Genomic DNA, 21,366 nt, shown 5'->3' with positions numbered 1-21,366 from the left:
TCCATTTTGTTCACCAAGTTGTTTCTAAGGAGTCCCTCGCCTGTCAAATGGGAGTGGGACTCGTTACTCCCATAAGTCCAAGGCTTGCTTAAAATATTCTGAGTCCAGTAAATTCGTGAAGCAGGACACTACCCTACTTACACATAGTCCAATTGAGGATCTCTCCTGTAATGGGTTAGGGACCACCAGTGGATTGTATAGTCCTAGCTGCCTGAGCACAAGGAGGGCCATGACTCAGAATATGTCCGAGATTCCTGCTCCCATTCCGTAACATCTGGTATCCTGACTCTCTGGGGCACTTAGTAGGCCACTCAGCCGTTGTCCATGGTTCCCAAACTAGGACCATCCCTGTTATGAATGGTGTGAAAATGTCATTCATAGAATCAGTTTGTGTGTGCATTTCAGTGGACTCAGTAGACTGATATGTAATATAAAATTCAGGCTCAGTGAGGAAAGCAATGGGAAACTACATCACTCCTCATTTTCCTAGTATGCCTTTTCATCGATGCCTTGGACATCTATGGCAGCTGATGGTGAAACTGTTGAGGATCAAACCAGCCTTCTAAAAGAAAACTTAACTTACATGCAAGGTCTTAGCTAAATAAATTGTGCAAACTGTTGTGAGCCTGGTCTAGTTCAAAATCATGTATGAACATTTCTAAAACTGAAGTGCATTTATGTAGCATGTGCTAATTAGCAAGCAGGAAATCACAAAATTTATTGTACAGAAATAATGTGAAAGGAATGTTGTTGACGTAGAATGCAAATTTTTTGAAAGAAACATTATTTTTTCTCCTAAAAAAACCTTGCAGTAGTGGAAATGTTGGGATCTGAATTTGAATGCCTCTACTGTCATATGATATTGAGAAGATAATATTCTTTCTAAAAGAGTTGTGAGTGAGAACAAGAATATATTCCCATGAATTCCTCCAAAAATAACCAACAATTTTTTCTTTCAGTTATACCATAGCGGGGATGAATGAACACGTACTATCCCTTCCTTACTGGGGACCCTAAGATTAGTTGGCCCGACTTATTTTACTTATCGCTATTGTTCCCATATCAGCGTCTCATTTAGGTTGGGTCTGTTATAATACATTTTTAATGCCCTAATTTTCTTCAAAATGAATCTATTCTGATTTAAATATTTCCTATGGTACTTTCACATAATTAATTTTTTACAGTATACATAAAAATTGTTATTGATTTAGAAGGCTAAGTTAAGTATATCTGATTTTTTATCTCCTGAATATATTTATGTACTCTATGAAGAATATGTTCAAAGAATTCTAAACTAACATCTTTTAGTGGATATTTTGTAAGTACTGTATGCGGCAAAACAAACGACACTGAAATGTGATTTAATTGCATTGGTACAGTATGTGTTCAAAATGTGTACCATTACATGTCATAAGATTATTGAACATGTTGATGAACAATAGTTGCTTCAGGATACAAGACATTATGTTATCTTCTTGCTTAATCAGGATTATTTGTAGATGGATCATCTGTGTTGAAAACTGATTCTTTCAATATGGCCCATACATAGACACCTGACAAGGAAGGGGACCTGTGTGTTGTTGCACAATTCCTATTTCCATGTAGTGTTTTGGATAGTCTATGTCAAAATATGAATACCACAGAAATTATAGCTGTTATGGTCTGTACACATAGGAGTTGTCAGCTTCAATATACAGCTTATACCAGGTGGGTCACCAGCCCCTTATTTTTTTTGGAGGTAGGTAACCCAACTAACATGTATATCATAGTCATCCAAAAAACATTAGTACCTGCTCCTTTATGGCCTTAGTACAACTATGCCATTTATATAATGCTCACGAATATGGTATAAATCAATCACGGCAATGTTATTTCTATTATTTAAACTATAATGGATGTGTAAAATGATCATAGCTGCGAATAACACTATCTTACATTTGGAAAGGAAGTGTCTATACGGATTACAACGTGCCAGCTATGCATCACGGCTCGCGGTAGCTAAAGTGGCTAAATCACGCATCACTGCTGTTGTATCAGCCAAGCTGTCTGATAGTCGGTTCGATTCACAGGCTGGTACACCTTTTTTTTTTTTCTCTTATTAACACTGTTTACAGTGAATGTCATCCTGTTCCAAAGAGTGAATTTTAATTGGTCCTGAAAAGGACCGTTTTTATCTGATGTTTTATTCTTTGATCTGACCACTGATGAAGGGAATGGTTAAATTTCTGAAATCGGGCCGATGACCTCCGATGTTAGCCCCTTAAAACAACAAGCAACAGGCAACAAATTTCTGAAACATGTTTGGTTGAATAAATAATTTTCTTTCATTAATAAGTGTATTGACAAGGCTGATTCAAATATAACTATTTTAAATATTTCTGTACTACATTTATCTGATATTATGTAGCCAGGTTGGACTACAACATTATGGTCTGTAGGTAGGTAGCAGGGTGCCGTGAAATGTTGACCACCTTGATTTATTCAGATTTCAGCATGATGTTTTAAAGAAATTCTTGCATGTTATAACACGTCAGGTGTAACAGCTTGGCATACCTCGGTGATCAGTTGCCGAAGCTTGATCCAGGATCTTCAGGCTCCTGTGCATACAGTATCTGCTTTAAGTGACCCCGCAGGAAGAAGTCAAATGGAATTAGATCGGGTGATCTGGTGGGCTAGTGAACAGATCCGCCCCATCCTATCCATTTATTTGGATATGAAGCATGAAGATGGTTCCGGACGACTACTGATCAGTGAGGTGAAGCCCTGTCCTGTTGAAGCCACATTCATAATCACTCCAGCAACTGTGGGAGTTCATTTTGAAGAAAAGAAAGGTAGTGTGCTCCTGTTAGATGTCCGTTGAAGAAATATTGTCCGATGAGGTAGTCACCCAAAGTCTCTCACCAGACATTTACTTCCCAATACACTTGAAATGGGCCATGTCTTACCCAATGGGGATTCTCCATGCTCCAATGGTGCATATTGTGCCGATTCATGCCATTGTTGTGAAATCACGATTCATCTGAAAACAGGACTCTTGACAAAAAAAGGTGCATTATTGGTCACTCTGCATAATGCCCATTGACAATACGTTACTCTAGCATCGAAATCATGTCCATGGAGCTGCTGGTATAACTGCAGATGGTATGGGTGAAATTTATTGTTATGCAGGATATGCATGACTGATGACCGGTTGATGTTAGTCTGTTGTGCAAGTGTCCGAGTACTAATTTGAGGGTTATTATGGACAGCATCCAAAACAGCATCTTTATTTGGACCAGACGTTATAGGAGCACCTCTAACAGAAGTTACCCTTCCAAGTGTCCCAGTTGACTGCAATCTTCGTTCAAGGTACCTGAACGTATTAGTAGTTGGTCTGCTGTCAGGAAAGCTCTTTGGTAGAGACGTTGAGACTGGACTGTGTTCTGCCATGTTTCCCCATAAATGAGCAACATATCAACATACTCATCACTGGAATGATACGTGCTGTGATGTGACCTGTTAAGTGTGCATAAATATTGTGTGCCCTTTAAAATGGGGCATGATCTGTTCGTCAAATATAGAAAAATGTGAATAAGGTTGGAATCGAACCACTGCATTACCAGCATTCAGACACCTTGTGTCACTGGCCCTTAACGGACTCAGCCACAAATACAACATAAAAGACGCTCACTAAAGGATTATTGCTTAAATATGGCTGTTCCATATCGAAAGTTAATATCAGTGTCAAAGTCTTCAATAATGCTTTACAATGTTCATTTAACTCTTTACCATTACGGAGCACATGGCATACATATTAATTCAATGGTACTTTCTCCGTAAATTAACAACAACTCAATGTACTCTTCATAGGAATACATCGTGAGGAAATGAATAAGTGCTATGATGTGACCTGGCAGGTGTGGAGTATTATTTGTGTGCTTTGGACTTGGGAGGTTGTGGATTCGAATCCCATGCTGGCTCTCCTGAAAATGGTTTTCCTTGGTTTCTCATTTTCACCACAAGGCAAATGCTGGGATGGTATCTTAGTAAAAGACCAAGGCCGATTTCCTTCCCAATCATTCCCCCACCCATCCTTAAGGGAAAGACGTCAAATCAGAGCGCACCCCTTAAAACTAATAGCAAAAAAGGTATTGATTATTATTTTATCCCCGCTAAAATGGAGTACCTCTGTTGTTGAAAAAATTTGCCTTATGCTGGATTCGAACAACTATGCTGCCGATATTCACATACCTTGTGCTCCAGCCTTTAACTGATTCGGCCATGAAGTCAACATACATGATACTTGCTAGAGGTTTAGTACTTAAGTCTGGCCGTTCCACCTCGAAAGTTAATATTCATCTCAAAGTCTTCAATGATGGTTTACAGTGTTCATTTAACTTCTTTACATTACAGAGCACATGGCGTAACCTATTAATTCGATTGTATTACAGTTACCTGTGTTATTTCAAGGCGCAATAAATCACATGTTTGTAGAATGGTTCTTAGTGTTTGGTGTGAAATTGTGCATGGTAGTTTTTCCTTTTCTGGGTCCATGGATTAAGTGACAGTGATGACACACTGGTAGGGGAGAGCCTTATCGACCATAAGAAGAAATTTCAAGTTTTTGGTGTTCATAAAACTAAATTATTAGGAGCTTTAGGTTATATGCATTATTTGGGTTGCCTGTCTTCAAAAAAATAAGGGGCTGGTGAACCACCTGGTATATACACACTAGTATAGTGCAAAGGAATGAATATGATTATGATTGTTTAATTATGAGGTAAATGGCTGAATGGTGATAAAATGGCTTCATTGTTGGTTATGAAATTAGTATGTACTATATTACTTACCAACAGTAATTTAATTTGAACAGTATACATGAAGATCCTCCATTAAGGCATGATCAACACAGAAACATCTTTCACAGTGAGTACATCAGATAAAAGCAAGCTATCCACAGTAGTCTCTGGAATACTCTTCTGCAAGTCCACTGTCAAAACAACACTCAGAAGGGGTTTGAAATGGCCCTGGATGTTCCATTAAATATCCACTTTGGAAGAAAGCAAATTGGATCGTAAGTTTGAATCTGCTGGTCGAAAACTGAAAATTTACCAATGATTGAAGGTGGAGAAAATTGTCTCTGTGCCATACTTGAATGTCAGAAGACACTGTCAGTACATCTGTGATGAACTTTACCATCCTTGCTTGATGCCCAGGAATCAACCAACATAAGAATGAGTTCCTTACCTTGCAAATCTGTCCATAATACCTCCTCCAGGAATACTCTAAAATCCTGTATGGTCATGTTCGCTGATTTGTTTGCATAGGCTGTCACATTAGGTAATTCAACTGTCATGCTCGCTGGAACTTGCCACTAGACTCCGAGACAAGAACATACATATATGGAAATAGTGCACCATCGATTCCTATAACCCGCATTATCATATATGAATGTGTAGTTGCTGAAATGCAACCCATAACACCACAGACCATCTTGCTTCTTTCAACGACAAAAGTTCTTCAGTATTGTAGCTCTTTATCAAATCAGGATTGGTCTGCATTAATCATCTGCTCTGGAGTAAAGTTGTGCTCTACAATAAAATGCTTTATTTCGTTAACAAATTCTTTGGCTTTTTTTATGTACGACAGAATCTTCAACAGGAAATCTTGCTGACTATATGTAATTTTACGAGAAACTATTTTATTTTTTCTTTTGAATATTTTTACCCATGTTTTGGATGCTTTAAATAATGAAGTGGTGTTTGGGTCAACATGTTTCTTAATATTCATCACCCAGATATGTAGCATTCTGTTAAGGATAATTGCATGTTCTTGTTTTTCTTCTGCTACAAAAAGATCACATACCTCTTTATTGATTCTTTCTTGTAATACAGTACAACTGTGCTGTGCCTGCAAGGTGTTTGGAACATCTCAAATTTCTGCAAGACTGTCTTATTTCTTATCCTCCTTTTCTGTGCCATCGCAAACGTAAATTTCACATGAGGCGACATGTCAGTTGTCAGTACAGGAAGACATGGCTTGGGTGCTTTGTCTAAATTTTGTATGCATCCACCAAGTAATTTTCAGGGAATTTTGTTCTCTATTTTCTAAGTGGTGATGGGGCATATGAAAAACCACTGCTTTCTTGATGATCACTAGTTGATAGATTTCAGTCTGGGCAACTTGTAATGATGGATTACCATCAAAATAACTACCACTTTTGTCATAATCAGTGCCTTCTTGGTGTATCATAAGCATATAAAACTCATCAACAATGGCATCTTTCTCAAGCAGCTGCTGTATAATCTGTTCAAACGTATAAATTCATCCCTCGTTGGAATTTCCTTCGAAATACTAAAGAAGTGGGCCAACAACTTGATAACTATGGCTTGTTTCATTCTGTACAGTGCATAACATGGACCATAGTCATGTCTACTGCACACAACCAGACCCAAGTCTGGACTGGAGACAGCCTTTTCTTCACCCATATGCCTGCACTCCGTACATAAACTTCTGTTCCCTCTACTTCTGCCATGAACTGTTCATAACATGTACAACTGACCTAAACATCTATTCATGTGTTACATAACGTTATTAGATAGGTCTTATGCAAATATCAGTGACAACCACAGGGGTCCCCTCCCTTGTGAGGCCATGAGGTGCAGGGAGCAGGAGGGGTATGAGAATGGATTTCCATGAGACATTAGGCAGTCTCCAAGGGTCGTTGCAGAATAGTAAGTGACTCCCTTGTGGTGTGGGCTATAGCTCCATCTTGCTGCATCCATTGTCGCTGGAGGGGTAAGTTTCTGATGTGTCAAAAAAGGTGCAAATCCTACATGAATGGAGTAATAATGAGATCTCTGTACACTACCTGGTCCACTGTTTTTGGATTCTGTGCAGCATCCTCAATGAAATAAGAGTTCTATATTCCATGGCAGAGTACATAACACCTGTTGGTGAAGTCATAATTCCAATATAATTGGTCCATTATTGGAAATTATAAATTTTCCAACTAATTCATTCTTGGTTGCCAGATTTCATCCCAGTGTGCCAATTTGGACTCATCAGTTGGTAACTAGCACACCTACCAAGACACGTGCATGTAGTGGAGGCTACTACTAAAATGTTTTCATTCCTCCCCCCCTGAAGGAGGAGACGGGCCTCTTAGATGGTGACGCCATCTCTCAGGGCGGGAGATTTGTTATGTTAAAGGAGATGCTCGGAGAAGGTGAGGGGGTTGGCAGCCGTGGCCTATACTAGGAACTGTCCTGGCATTCGCCTTAAGAGAATGGAAAACCACGGTAAACCATTCTCAGGACAGCCGATGGTTGGGGCCAGTTGTGAGGTCCAGCCCTGCCCTGTCTCCCAAATGCAGAGGCGTAGAGCCATGGTAGAGCCGTGGCCACCCTTCTTCTGCTCGGATGGCTGGTCAGACTGCAGAGTTGTTGGGTCATGGACCAGCCGTGGCCACTTATGGGCCGAGACCCACTCTGCATCTATCAACCTAGTGTAGGCCACTGCACATGCTACTCGGAGCCTCAGGCAGTGCCAGTGCACTATAAGAGATTTTGTCTCTTTTATAAAAATTGATGCCAGCTAGGTCATCAGATGATATAGACTGCAATTCCCATAGAAAACTTGACATTATTGTTACCATTTTCAATAACAGAACTATTATACATTTTGCTTCTTTTTTTTTTTTGCTAGTTGCTTTACGTTGCACCTACACAGATAGGTCTTATGGCGACGATGGGACAGGGAAGGGCTAGGAGTGGGAAGGAAGCAGCCGTCGCCTTAATTAAGGTACAGCCCCAGCATTTGCCTAGTGTGAAAATGGGAAACCATGGAAAACCATTTTCAGGGCTGCTGACAGTGGGGTTCGAACCTACTATCTCCCAAATACTGGATACTGGCCGCACTTAAGCGACTGCAGCTATCGAGCTCGGGTTTTGCTTATTCAGGACAAATAGTATTAAACACTATTAAATGTCATGACTTTCTTGAAATATAAAACTATCAATTAAAACTGATTTAGCCCAACTCTATATATATATAAAAAAAAAAAAAAAACAAGCCAACATTTTAGATCTGTTGGTTGTGATGGAGTTGTGTTTAGAATGTGGATAGAAATAATACTAAAAGTTAAAGTTATACAATTCCTGTTTTTCTAATAATGAAAATGATGTTAATCTGTACCTGTAGGGATATAGGTATTTTGTCGATACTGCAAATGTTCACTATGGGAGGTAACTCAAGTTGTACCTCTCCCTTTCTTTACGCAGCAATTAAGGATTCTTTCACATATGAAATAACTTGGTTTTAAATAATGGATGTTCTATTCCACTCTGTCCTACCTGTCTAAAGAGTACTATTAAAATTAACTACAAACATTTCACTATCTTAATTATATTGAGCAATTTCATGCAACAAGCTAACAAAGAGAACAGATCATATTCATATTGTGAGTGAAAGAAAATATCCAGCTGAACAGTGAGGGAACACATTTTAACAATTTGTTGCTTGCCATTATAGTACATGCTGCAAAAAAAGCTCATGTTTACAGTGCTCTTTCCACCAAACATGGGGTTCCCGACTCTGCAAATGTAAAGCTTATGATGTGCTAAGGAAACACATAGAGGAAAAATAAGCTGAAAAAGAGCAGTGGATCTACAGGCATTAACGTGAAGAGAGAGGAAATAGAAGTTTTTCTGCACTTATGCAAAGAGGAACATTTAATTACATTCAAAAACATATGGTGAAATAAATCTGGATAAGGTAAGAGGATGAATATATGGGAATTGGTCATTTGGTTATTTGATTCTGTTTCCATATCTTTTTATATATCCAGGATCAAACTACATGATATATTGCATTATCATATTGAAATTATATAAAACATATCCCCACAGCAAGGTATATGAACTTTAATTCTTTTATTTTGTGTGTTGTTTGATGCATCTTAATGATTTTTAGTAGTCTTGGAGAGTGATATAAAATCGTTACTTTTGTTCCGAGTGTACTTTTTGAGAAATGGTGTCTGTGAGGAATGACAAGTCATCGAATGCTGACTAATATCCGTAATTAATTGAATGGAGTGCCTACTGGCCAAATGTGAGTCTGTAGTACAAGGAAATGTCCCAGCTAGTAATTTTTAGTAAGCCGTGCCACGTCTGAACTGGACGATGCTTCACTGAAAGGAGCCCTCGTATGGAGAAGGCAAGACCACACAGCAGTGTGTAATGTGCTACATTAACAATAATAACTGAAAGGAACTGTTTATTGCTATCCCAATTTCATGTCTACCCCTTGTTTGGAGAAAAAGTTTCAAAGTTTACCACACTAAAATCAATTTTAGAAACCACTGTGTGCAGTCATGCCTCGTTTATACAAATGCTTCCTTGTGCCAAATATGTAACACTAAACTGTGGAACTGAAATCACATGAATCATTGAAACTTAAAAATTCATTGTATAGTGTGCTGAATGATTGTAATTTCCGTTGATATTAACCCTTTAACCGCCAATGTCCGATTGATCGGACGTTCGAGGTTCAGTCTAAAAACGCCAACATCTGATTGATCGAACGTTCCGGAAAAAATACTTTCCAAGTTATTTATTCGTTTTAATAATGTATAATACATGTTTTAGACTAGTATTGGATTTAATAAGTCTATATACAACAAGTTTAGTTGAGGAACTTGCTGCCGAGTGGCTTGGTGGCCAAGCGGCAATTCAGCTCCCGCGGGAGGGTAACGAACCCCTTACTATTTTACCGGAAAAAAAAAAAAAAAAAAAAGGAACGCAACTGTTCCATCTTCAGAAAGATTAGTACTAGTCAAGGTGGTAAATGAAAAAAAAGACCGGATACATTTGTAAACAGTGTAAGAAGAGTGTACAGCCTTTGTGCCTCCCTAAACACATTTGCTAGAACATGTCATAAACATGTGTAAATATTAGTAAATAATTTCTTGTATCATATTTTTAAGGCAAAAAGTGAATTTTTGAGCGTTAAGTCTGTGTGCAACTGACATTAGTAGTAATTTTTTACTTAAAATGAACCAGGAACTGCAGCATTTGCATATAATGTAAGATTAGAAAATTTCACGTTTATGTAATGATAACAAATATATTGTAACTGTAATATTGTATATAAGGCTCTATTTTTTATATGTAGCATAGGAAACACCACCTCTCTAAAATAATGCCAGCTTTTGATAGTAAAATTATTTTTTCTTACCGGTTTTTGATCAAGAAATACTTTTTTTTTCAAAGAAAGGAAATATTTATTTCAATTATCACTTCATAAAATAAAAATTTATAAATTAAAGGTGCATTAATTTACATCAATAAAATGTCCGAAGCATTGCCCTCGAAACAAAAAAATGCCCATCCAATTTACATAAACTGAACAGAAGTTATTGCGAATAACTTACTGCAAGGTAAAAAGTGCTCATTAAGCCTTGGCGGTATAGGACATGGACACCGCGTATGAGGCTGGCGGTCAAAGGGTTAACACAAAAGATCCACCTCTATTTAATGCCTAATATAGATTGTAACATTTGAGGAATTTATGGTTATTTCTCATCATCACAGCCAACTGAAAGGTGATTAAGTATGTAATCTGATTATTGAGTTTGAATTTACAGAGGTTCAACATTTAATTCTTTCTAGATAAAGTTCTTAACATGCTCTTAATGTCATTCAAATCAGTAAAAATGGCTGTTTAACAACCTAAGTTATGGTACACATTTTCAAATTCTATCTCCGTACATCTGCCGAATTGAAGTTTGAAATTTGTAACTTAACAACATATTGAAATATGTGTAATTCTGTAGGGGATTAGAAAATAATGTATCTGTTTTATCAGTTGGAAGGCAAGGCAGGCTGGAGCATACTACAGGAAGGAAATGAAGGGTTTCTCCTCTTTAGAGAGTTTCTCTTTGAAATAAGTGCAGAGAATAACAGGAAGGTGCAACACAACATGTGAAACTCTCTTACTCTCCTGATAAAATCCTGCAATACTTCTTGTAAATAAGAGCTGCGTAAATTCAAATTTTCCTCATAATTGACATATATTTTTAACTGTGTTGTAGTAGGAGGATGAAATTTACTCAGTCTTTTACGTCATGCAAGAAAATTAAAAGTGGAGTAATATGTCACTAGCCTCTGTTAGACCACTATTAGCACATTGATTTCCCTCCCAGCTAGCCTGGAATTGATTCCTGACTCTGCCATGTAGGATTCAAATCCTAGTGTATGTTGAAATGGAGTGTTTTTGAATAAATAAATATATGAACCTTTATCATGTAGTTTTATTCAATCACTGAATGAGTTGTCTGTGTGATTAAAATAGCTGAGAGCTTGCATTCAGGAGATTGGTTCAAATGACACTATCGCCAGCCCTGAAGATGGTTTTCTATGGTTTCCCATTTTCACACCAGGCTGTACTATAATTAAGGCCATGGTTGCTACATTCCCAGTCCTAGCCTTTTTCTATCCTTACACCACCAAAAATGCTCCATGTGTTGATGTGATGTTAAGCCACTAACAGAAATAAAATAAAATAAAATAAAATAAAATAAAATAAAATAAAATAAAATAAAATAAAATATTTATTTAGTCCTGTGATTTGTTTCATACAAGGATACATTTGGTATCATTTGTATGGGGTATCCTGAGTTCTGGCCTCAGGTCTCTATTTGAAGCGCCAGTAACCGCTAGTTTAAATTCAGTGTGGTATGTAAGATTTTGGGGGTGTGTTTCGTTTTTGTTTTGTTTGGTGATTTATAATTAGGAATCTGCATGTCGGATTAGGTAAATATGTGAATTCTGTCAGGGTTACTCATGTTATACAGAGAATTATGTGATAATATTACTGACTCACTTCTGACTGACTTCTTCAATTGTGTGCAAGTCATACACGTGTAAAGCCCAATTTAACATAATGATGTTATGAATTGAGTGAATTAAAGACTCACAAATGTAATTAATTAGGGTTTTGACCCCAATTCTTCATGTATTTGATTATGGGTTTCAGCCCAGTGTACAGTGATTCTTAATAGATATACCATGTCTTATTGAATAAATATAGCTACTTAAATTGTAGTTAACTTTCCTCACTCATTAAGTTAAGGACACCCCTTCCACTATTCCTCTAAGTTGTATTACTCCAATTGTAAAGGACTGAGCATACCCTGACAATCATGGGTGACTAATGACAAAAGTGAGTACAGTTGGTCTAGAAAAAAGAGAAACTGAATGGGTGGCTATATTTCTAGAAAATAGAACTCAGAGAATTAGTCGGTGAAGCATTAACTGATCTTGTAATCATTAAGAGCAGACTTCCTCAAAGCAGTATTATTGGACTTTTATGTTTTCTTATATATACAAATGATATAAGTAAAGTAGTAGAATCAGAGATAAGGTTTTTTACGGATGATATTACACTCTATAGAGTGATTGTGAGCAGCAAAAAGACCTCGACAATATTGTGAGATGGACAGTAGACAATGGTATGTTAATTAACAGGGCTAAAAGTCAGGTTGTAAGATTCACTAATAGGGAAAGTTCTCTCAGTGTCATTTACTGCGTTGATGGGGTAAAAAATCCTTATGGAGATCACTGTAAGTACGTAGGTGTTAATATAAGGAAAGATCTTCATTGGGGTAATCACAAAACAGGATTGTAAATGAAGGGTACAGATCTCTGCTCGTGGTTATGAGGGTATTTAGGGGTTGTAGTAAGGATGTAAAGGACAGGGCATATAAGTCTCTGGTAAGACCCCAATTAGAGTATGGTTCCAGTGTATGAGACCCTCACCAGGATTACTTGATTTGAGAACTGGAAAAAATTCAAAGAAAAGTAGCTTGATTTGTTCTGGATGATTTCCGACATAAGAGTAACGTTATGAAAATGTTGCAAAGTTTAGACTGTGAAAACTTGGGAGAAAGGAAACGAGCTACTCGACTAAGTGGTATGTTCTGAACTGTTAGTGGAGAGATATAAGTAGATGAAAAAGTTTGAATGGTATTTTTGAAAGTATGAAAGATCACAATATGAAGATAAAGTTGGAATTCAAGAGGATAAATTAGAGCAAATATTCATTTATAGGAAGAAGAGTTAGGGATTGGAATAATTTAGCAAAGAAGATGTTCAATAAATTTCCAAATTCTTTGCAATTATTTAAGAAAAGACTAGGTAAACAACAGATAAGGAATCTGCCATCTGGGCGTCTGCCCTAAATTCAGATCCGTGGTGATTGATTGGTTGAATAATCTACTAACTTGTAATCCCATAAACCCTCAGTAGAGCTAATATCTTTTACACTGGCACTCTGTTATATGCCTTCTCTAGATCTACAAAACATAACTCTGTGTTCCTCTTGCCGCATTTTTCAATTACCTGTTGCATATTGAAAATCTGATTGTGACAGCCCATCTGTGTTCTGAAACCACACTTGTTTTCATCCAACTTACTCTCAACCATTGATTGCATATAAAACAGCAAATATTAAAGAGATTAAAATTCCCAATGAAACTCTCTCATGGCCAATCTTGAAAAGCAGCCTCAGGACTAAGATTTACATTCAGTAGCTGCTGCTATGATTATACCTGTGATTACTTTCATCCCCTCCTAACTATACGATGTTAAATCTATATAATAAAGTTGTTGGGGGTACGCTGTCTTTAATTTCATTTGTTTTACAAATTTTGCAGATATTTATCCATTTTAGGTCAACTCAAGACCGAATCGGTGGTATTTATTTTTAGCGTCTGTCTGTTTGTTCCAGCATCACAGCGAAACAGCTAGATAGATCTCAAACAAACTTCATATTTAGAGTATACTCATCCAGAGGAAGGTTTTAATATGGATATCATTTTAAAATCTTTCAATAGATGGGTAGTTTATTGGAAAACCAGAATGGTTTTCCTCCATTTTCTCTTATACTGTTGATTTTCTGTAAACTCCGTGGACCTTATGTGAAACGTCTCTTCATTATAAACAACTTTTGTTATGTTCATAATTTACCTTACTCTTCAAATGACGGAGAAAATTACTATTTTCTGCGGGTATCATGCTCTGCATTGAGTGACCGACAGACCGACAACAAACCTGCAGGTTACCATGCAACGTCTCTGACTGCTTGCCAGCAGGGAAGTAACGTATTGCCATTTTCCTCATCATTTCTATAAATTTGTGGTTGTTCCTTGGGTAGAAAGCAAGAGAGGCGTCAATCAGCCGTTCTGCGGGATATTGGCGGAATATCATTGGAGGTTATAACCATCCTCGAATAGCTTAAGTAATAACACTATTAGTCATTTTCTTATCTGTTTTCCCAAGAATCCCTGTGCCTAAATTTCTCCTCTGTCACTGCTTTCTTATATCCATAATTCACACCAGCATAATTTATTGAGGGGCATTTGATTTTCCAATACATTCACTTGGTATTTACATATTTGTCGTCATCCACTGTCCTCAGTTATAATTCATTTCCTATTAATTTCAACTTTCTTAACTGTATCATTTTCTTCCTTAATTACTCCATATGAATGCGAATGCTAATCCTGAAAGCTGGACACCCTTTTCTTTGAGGAAATATTCTAAGCTATGCAAATGTATAACTTTTGGCCCCGGAAAATATCGAAATATGGATGCAATTTTAATGACGGTGCAGATCTTTGTTTCGGGATAATTGGTGGCTAATTGGTAAGTTGTATCACAAATCAGAAAGCACAGTCCGCCTTTCATTTTGGACAGATCTACAACTTTGGTCCTATGACTTTTTGTCATATTTCTGTTCCTTATACATTAAATAGAGCTGTATTTCTTGATTTCAAGTTAATTTTGTACTTTTACACATATATGTTATCATTTGGCACACTTATAGGAAAGATAGAACCATGACATTCGGCACGCACAGTGGCCATGTGATAGCCAAATTTTATGATTCTAGCTGTCACATGAGTATCAAAAATATAAAGTACTATGTGAAAACTGTACAAAATTTCACCCCATTCAATGACTCTAACTCAATCTAACCCATAAAGATACGAGATACGAGATACGAGATACGAGATACGAGATACGAGATACGAGATATGAGATACGAGAAGATGTCATAGGACCAACCATGTAGAACACTGAAAGAGGCGTCTGATGTTGAAGTCCGCTCGTAGACATGTCGTACAGTTTCAAAGCAGTAACTCTCAAAATAAAGGTCTACACTTCTAGAGTGTGTCTGTACATTGACCATTTTGGCAAAATTTCCGTACAATTATCCGTTTCAGGTGTAATAATGGCCATCTGCATATTTTTAGCTTTGGTGTCTGTCTGTCTGTCTGTCTGTCTATAACTTGGAAACTACTGGATATATTGCCACCAAACACCATATTTAAAATCCACCTGTCCTTGGGTAGGTTTTAGGGTAAATGTTGTTTCTAAATCCCTGAACTGACTGGGGGTTTATATAAAACCAAAACCATGATTTTGCACTCCCAGAAAAAAAAAATACCGGGTGAGTTGGCCATGCGGTTAGAACCGCGCGGCTGTGAGCTTGCATCCGGGAGATAGGGGATTTGAATCCCACTGTCAGCAGCTCTGTAGATGGTTTTCCGTTGTTTCCCATTTTCACACCAGGCAAATGCTGGGGCTGTTCCTTAATTAAGGCCACGGCCGCTTCTTTCCAACTCCTAGGCCCTTCCTATCCCATCGTCTCCATAAGACCTATCTGTGTCGGCGCAATGTAAAGCCACTAGCAAAAAAATATATATACAACTAAACTTAACGGAAATCTGCCTGCCTTAACAGAAATTAATTTCTAAACCTTTTTTCTCATGTGCACCATTTCGATACGAGGATTAATAAGGGAGATATCAGTAACGGACTGTTTTTCGGTACAAGTCCCACTGGACATAAATCAAGAGCGGGTGTGTGCAAAGCGTATTTCTTACAACTTGAAAACTACTGAAAATATTTGAACCAAACTTTATATTTAGCATCCACCTGTCCAAAGGAAGGTTTTAAAGGCCAATAACATTTCATGTTCCTGGAATGGACTGGCAGTTTATAGGGAACTGAAATGGTGATTTTACTCTTCCACAATGTATACAGTACAAGACCAACCTGACTGGATATCAACCAAACTTGATGGAAATCCATTTCTAAAACTTTTTTCGTGTGCATTTTTTCGACAGGAGGATTAATAAGGGAGATATCATGAACAGTCGGTTTTGCAGGTAAAGTCCAGCGGACATAGCCCAAAAGGTATTGTACGTGGAGCAGATTCCTTATCTACCTATATAAATAAAATCGTAATGACTCTGTGCCTGTACATTGACTATTTTGGTGAAATTTTCGTACAACTAACCGTTTAAGGGATAATAATGACCATCTGCATATTTTTTTGGTTTAGTTTCCTGAAAGCCCTAATTTGTACCCTCCTCGCCCAAAATCAAGATTGTGGCCTAATCTGCCAAACGAACAAGAAAATTGAAATTTGTCAAAATTATACATTTTAGCCTGTAACGGATGGAAACTTCCAAGATCTTTAAATTTTTCACTTTTTCTCCCCGAAGAATATCGAAATATGGAGGCAATTTTAATGACAGTGCAGACCTTCATTTCGAGGTAAGTTATTTCATGGGATAAACGGGAAGTACTATCACATAAAGGATGGCACAATCTCCGTTCAATTTGGAGTGATCTGCAACCTTGGTTTTATGATGTTTTGTTGTATCTGTATCCCTTTTACGTTTGATTTTTCTCTATTTCTTGATGTTAAGTTAATTTGTACTTTTCACATACATAATTCATACTTTCAATCACTTATAGGAAAGATAGAATCATCAAACTCTACACGAAAATTGGCCCACCCAGTAGCCATATGTGAGCCAAATGCTGTGTATGTAGCTGTCACATAATTATCCAAAAAGTAATGCAATGTGAGATAATCTTACACAAATTTTACCCTATTCAATGTTTCTAACTCAATCTGACCCATGAATAGATGAGATATCATAGGATCAGCCATTTAGGCCACTAAATCCAACATCTTATGGTACAATCCTTTGTCGATATGACATACTGTTTAGCAACAGTTAATCTGTAAATGAAGGTCTGCAATATTGTAAACATGCATATACTTTCATATGTCGATCTATATATACAGTATATATATTCACGGATGTCAATTTGTAGCAATCGAGAAAGGATGTGTCTGCTATTGTAATTAGTACTCCCCACACTGACTTTGACTGGCAGTAGGAATGGGGTCCTTCTCCAACTCCTGTGTAACTGTCATTAGTGAGGAAGGCCTACCATTGTAATGAATAATTCACTTCTTGATTTGACTTGCAGAAGGCAAGGGAGCATGCAGTTTTGTTTAAAACTCCCCTACCCAATTGTGTTTGGTTGTAGGCAAGGGTGCCTGCCATTATAAACAAATGTACCCATCTAAAATGTGACTGGCATTAGGCATAGTGGCCTGCTATTTTGATGGATACTCACCACCTTGGTGTGACTGGTAGTAAGCTGGCTGGCAGTAGAAAAAGGGCCTGTCATTATATTGATAACTGCACAGCTCAATTTCAACTGGTAGTAGGGAATTTGCCAGCCATTATAATTAAAACTCCTCAACTGTAATCTTTCTGGAAGTAGGAAAGGGGGCCTGCCATTGTAATAAAAACTCCCCAAATCGATTATGACCACACAGTAGGCAATGGGGCCTGCAATGATAATGTAAACTTCCCGACTCGATTGTGAATGGCAGTAGGCAAAAGCGCCTGCCGTTATCACCACAAAGCTGTAACAAACACTTTACATTGGAAACAACATATGGGGACCTCCCCATGCTGTTTGTCGGATAATGCTAAGACACATGCAATTTTAAAACAATCTTATTTACTGCATGTACAGTATTTACTTCGATATTCGAATACAATGTAGAATAGCGTAGCAAAGCACGGGTTCATTTGCTAGTTTCAAAAATAAATTTGCTGGCAATTGTGAACAGAATAAGTTGACATCTATGGCAGGTGGTATTACCCATCCTCAAGAGGGTGACAAAAAAAAAAGAGAGCTATTATATTAACTACATCCTGTGAGTTAAATCTACATAAATATAAAATAGGTAACATGTCCTTACTGACTGACTGACTGACTGACTGACTGACTGACTGACTGATTCATCATCGCCAAGCCAAAACTACTGGACATAGAGAAATGAAATTTGGGGGATACATTTATATCAGAATGTAGGTGCTCACTAAGGGAGGAGTTTTGGATATTCTGTCGCTAAGGGGGCAAGAAAGGGGAGGGAGAATTTTTTTAAATGAGGATATCTGTATCTCAAAAACTTAAAAGTTTACAGACGTAAAAAATTAGTATTTGGAATGTCCTTTAAAAATAAAGAAATATGTATCTTTTTGTTTTCAGAAAATCCCATTAGGGGGGTTGAAAAAGGGGGCAAATGGATGAATACCTTTTATAAGGATATTTAACTTATATTTAAAAAATGAAGATGTTACAGACATGAAAATTGGTATTTGGAATCTCCTTTAAAAATAAAGAAACACTAATTTTATTGTTTTTGGAAAAATCAATTAATGGGGGTGGGGGGAGTGAACAGGAGTGACAAATATAATCTGTTTTCAGAAAATCCACTTAAGGGAAACTGAAAAAGTGGGCGAATTTTTAAAAATATCATATCTACAGTATTTCTCAAAAACTTAACATGTTACAGACATTAAAATTGGCATTTTAAATCTACTTTAAAAATAAAGAAACATGTAATTTTTGTTATAGAAAAAATACTTAAGGGGGTAAAAGGGACTGAAAAGCAGGTTGAAACCTTTTTCAATTAGGATACTGACATCTCAAAAACTGAAGATGTTACAGTCGTGAAAATTAGTATTGCATTTGGAGCCTCCTTTAAAAATAAAAAAATAGGTATTTTTTGTTTTTGGAAAATCCACTTAAGGGACAGGGTGAAAAAATTGAAAAATTAGTTGAATTCTTTGTATGAGAATACTTATATCAAAAAAGTTAAAGATGTTTCAGATGTGAAAATTGGTGTTTAGAATCTTCTTTGAAAATAAAGGAACATGCATAGGGGTGTTGGTTGAAAGAGGAGTTGAATTCATTTTGAAAATGAAAACATACAACCTGTTTTCCAGTCATTGACCGGATCAGGGATGTAATGAATGAAGCAGATATAGGCTATTAGTACGATGGGGTCGCCACTCCCAAAGTGATTTATTAATAGCTGATAGATGCTATGAAATGAGAATGAGAGTGTTGCTGGAATGAAAGATGACAGGGAAAACTGCCCGGAGAAAAACCTGTCCCGCCTCCACTTTGTCCAGCACAAATCTCACATGGAGTGACCGTGATTTGAACCACGATAACCAGCGGTGAGAGGCCGACACGCTGCCGTCTGAGCCACGGAGGCTTTTGAATTCTTTTTATGAGGATCCATATATCTCAAAAACTGAAGATGTTACAGTTGTGATAATTGGTATTTGGATGCTCCTTTATAAATAAAGAAAAATGTATATTTTGTTTTCCAAAAATTCACTTAGTAGGGAAGGTGAAAGGAAGTGAAAAAATTGAATTCTTTTTATGGGGATACTTGTGTCTCAAAATAAAGAAACACGCATTTTGTGGGGTGGATCAACTTAATGTGTGTGTGTGCGCGCGCGGGGGGGGGGGGGGGCTGAATTCTTTTTATGAGGAATGGGGGGAGGGTGAATGAATTGAAAAATTAGTTGATATCTTTGTATGAGGATACTTATATTTCAAAAATTAAAAATGTTACAGACATGAAAATTGGTATTTGGAATCTGCTTTAAAGATAAAGAAACACGTCTTCCTTTATTTTCAAAAATCCACTTAAGTGGGGGAAGAATTGAAAAATGAGTTGAATTATTTGTATGAGGATACTTATATAAAAAAGAGCTAAAGATGTTACAGTCGTTGGTATTTGGAATCTTCTTTAAAAATAAAGGAACATGTATTGTTACCCGGAAAATCGACTTAAGTATTGAAAGGTGGATCCTTCTAATATTGTACATCTTCTTAAGTAGTGGGGTTGAAAATAAGTAAAGAAGGAGTTGAATTCTGTTTATGAGAATACTTATATCTCAAAAAACTGAAGCTGTTACAGACATGAAAGTTGGTATTTTGAATCTCCTTTAAAAATAAAGAAACACCTATATTTTTGTTTTCAGAAAGTCCACTTAAGGGGGGAGAGGAGTGGAAAGAAGTGAAGAAGAAGTTGAATAATTTTTATGAGGACACATATCTCAAAAACTGAAGATGCTACAGATGTGAAAACTGGTATTTGGAATCTCCTGTAAAAATAAAGAAGCACATTTTTTTTTTTGTTTCTGGATAATCCACTTAAGGGGTTGAAAATAATTGAAAAATGGGTGAATTTTTAAAATGAGTACCAGTATATCTACAGTATATATTAAAAACTTAACATGTTACAGACAAGAAACTTGGTATTTGGAAAGTCCTTTAAAAATACAGGAACATGTACTTTTTGTTTTGTTTTTGGAAAAGGCACTTAACAGGGGTGAAAAGAAGTGAAAAAGAGTTGAATTATATTTTATGAGGATACATATAACTAAAAAACTGAAGTTAGAGACATGAAAATTGGTATTTGGAATCTCGTTTAAAAATAAACATGTATTTATTTTTGTACGGAATATCCACTTGGGTGGGGTGGGGGAAGGACTGATAAAGGGGTTGATTATATCTCAAAAACTGAAGGTGTTACATACATGGAAATAAGTATTTGGAATCTCCTTTAAAAATAAAGAAACATGTATTTCTTTTTTTTTTTCGATTTGAGAGAAGTCTGTTTTTCACATGTACAGTTCTATGTCTCATGGTTGTATTAGCCCCAAAAGGCAATACCACAACCATGGTTTACAAAGAGTTTCTGAGTTTTTATTCTTCAGGTATTTTCAGATAATGTTTTAGTACACTGCCGAGGACCGATTACTTCTATCAAATTACAAAATCCACGCAAGCAAAGCCGCAGGTAACTGCTAGTAAAATTATAAGATAAATAATGACTCTACCCAAGATGAATGTTGAAGGTCTCTTTTTCAATAATTTAACCCCATAATTACTTAAACAATAATGGCACTATACATTAAATTGTGTAAATTTACCATTTTTTCTTATATTATTGCATTTTTTAAAGTATGGAAAACATGTATTGCAGGGCTGATGGAGGACAAAGATGTAAATGACATTCTCAAAATTCCACAATAAAACTTAGTGTGAAAAATAAGTGAGCTTAAATGTACAGTCAGATTTGGTGCCTTTTCCATTCTGCATGCAAAAGGATGCATTAATATGTACAAGACGTATCATTCAC

At 36.8% G+C, this 21,366-nt stretch overlaps 1 protein-coding gene across 8 annotated transcripts in view; it reads right to left on the bottom strand.

The window, feature by feature from the left end:
* LOC136858540 (SH3 and cysteine-rich domain-containing protein 3) overlaps nucleotides 1-21,366 on the bottom strand; it is a 325,524-nt gene that overhangs the window by 48,980 nt on the left and 255,178 nt on the right. The gene's annotated exons all lie outside the window — the stretch shown is intronic.

The sequence above is a fragment of the Anabrus simplex genome, chromosome 1 (assembly GCF_040414725.1).
Source record: "Anabrus simplex isolate iqAnaSimp1 chromosome 1, ASM4041472v1, whole genome shotgun sequence".
Taxonomy (NCBI): domain Eukaryota; kingdom Metazoa; phylum Arthropoda; class Insecta; order Orthoptera; family Tettigoniidae; genus Anabrus; species Anabrus simplex.
The sequence above is the reverse complement of the archived record's forward strand: the minus strand, read 5'-3'. Positions and strand labels throughout refer to the sequence as shown.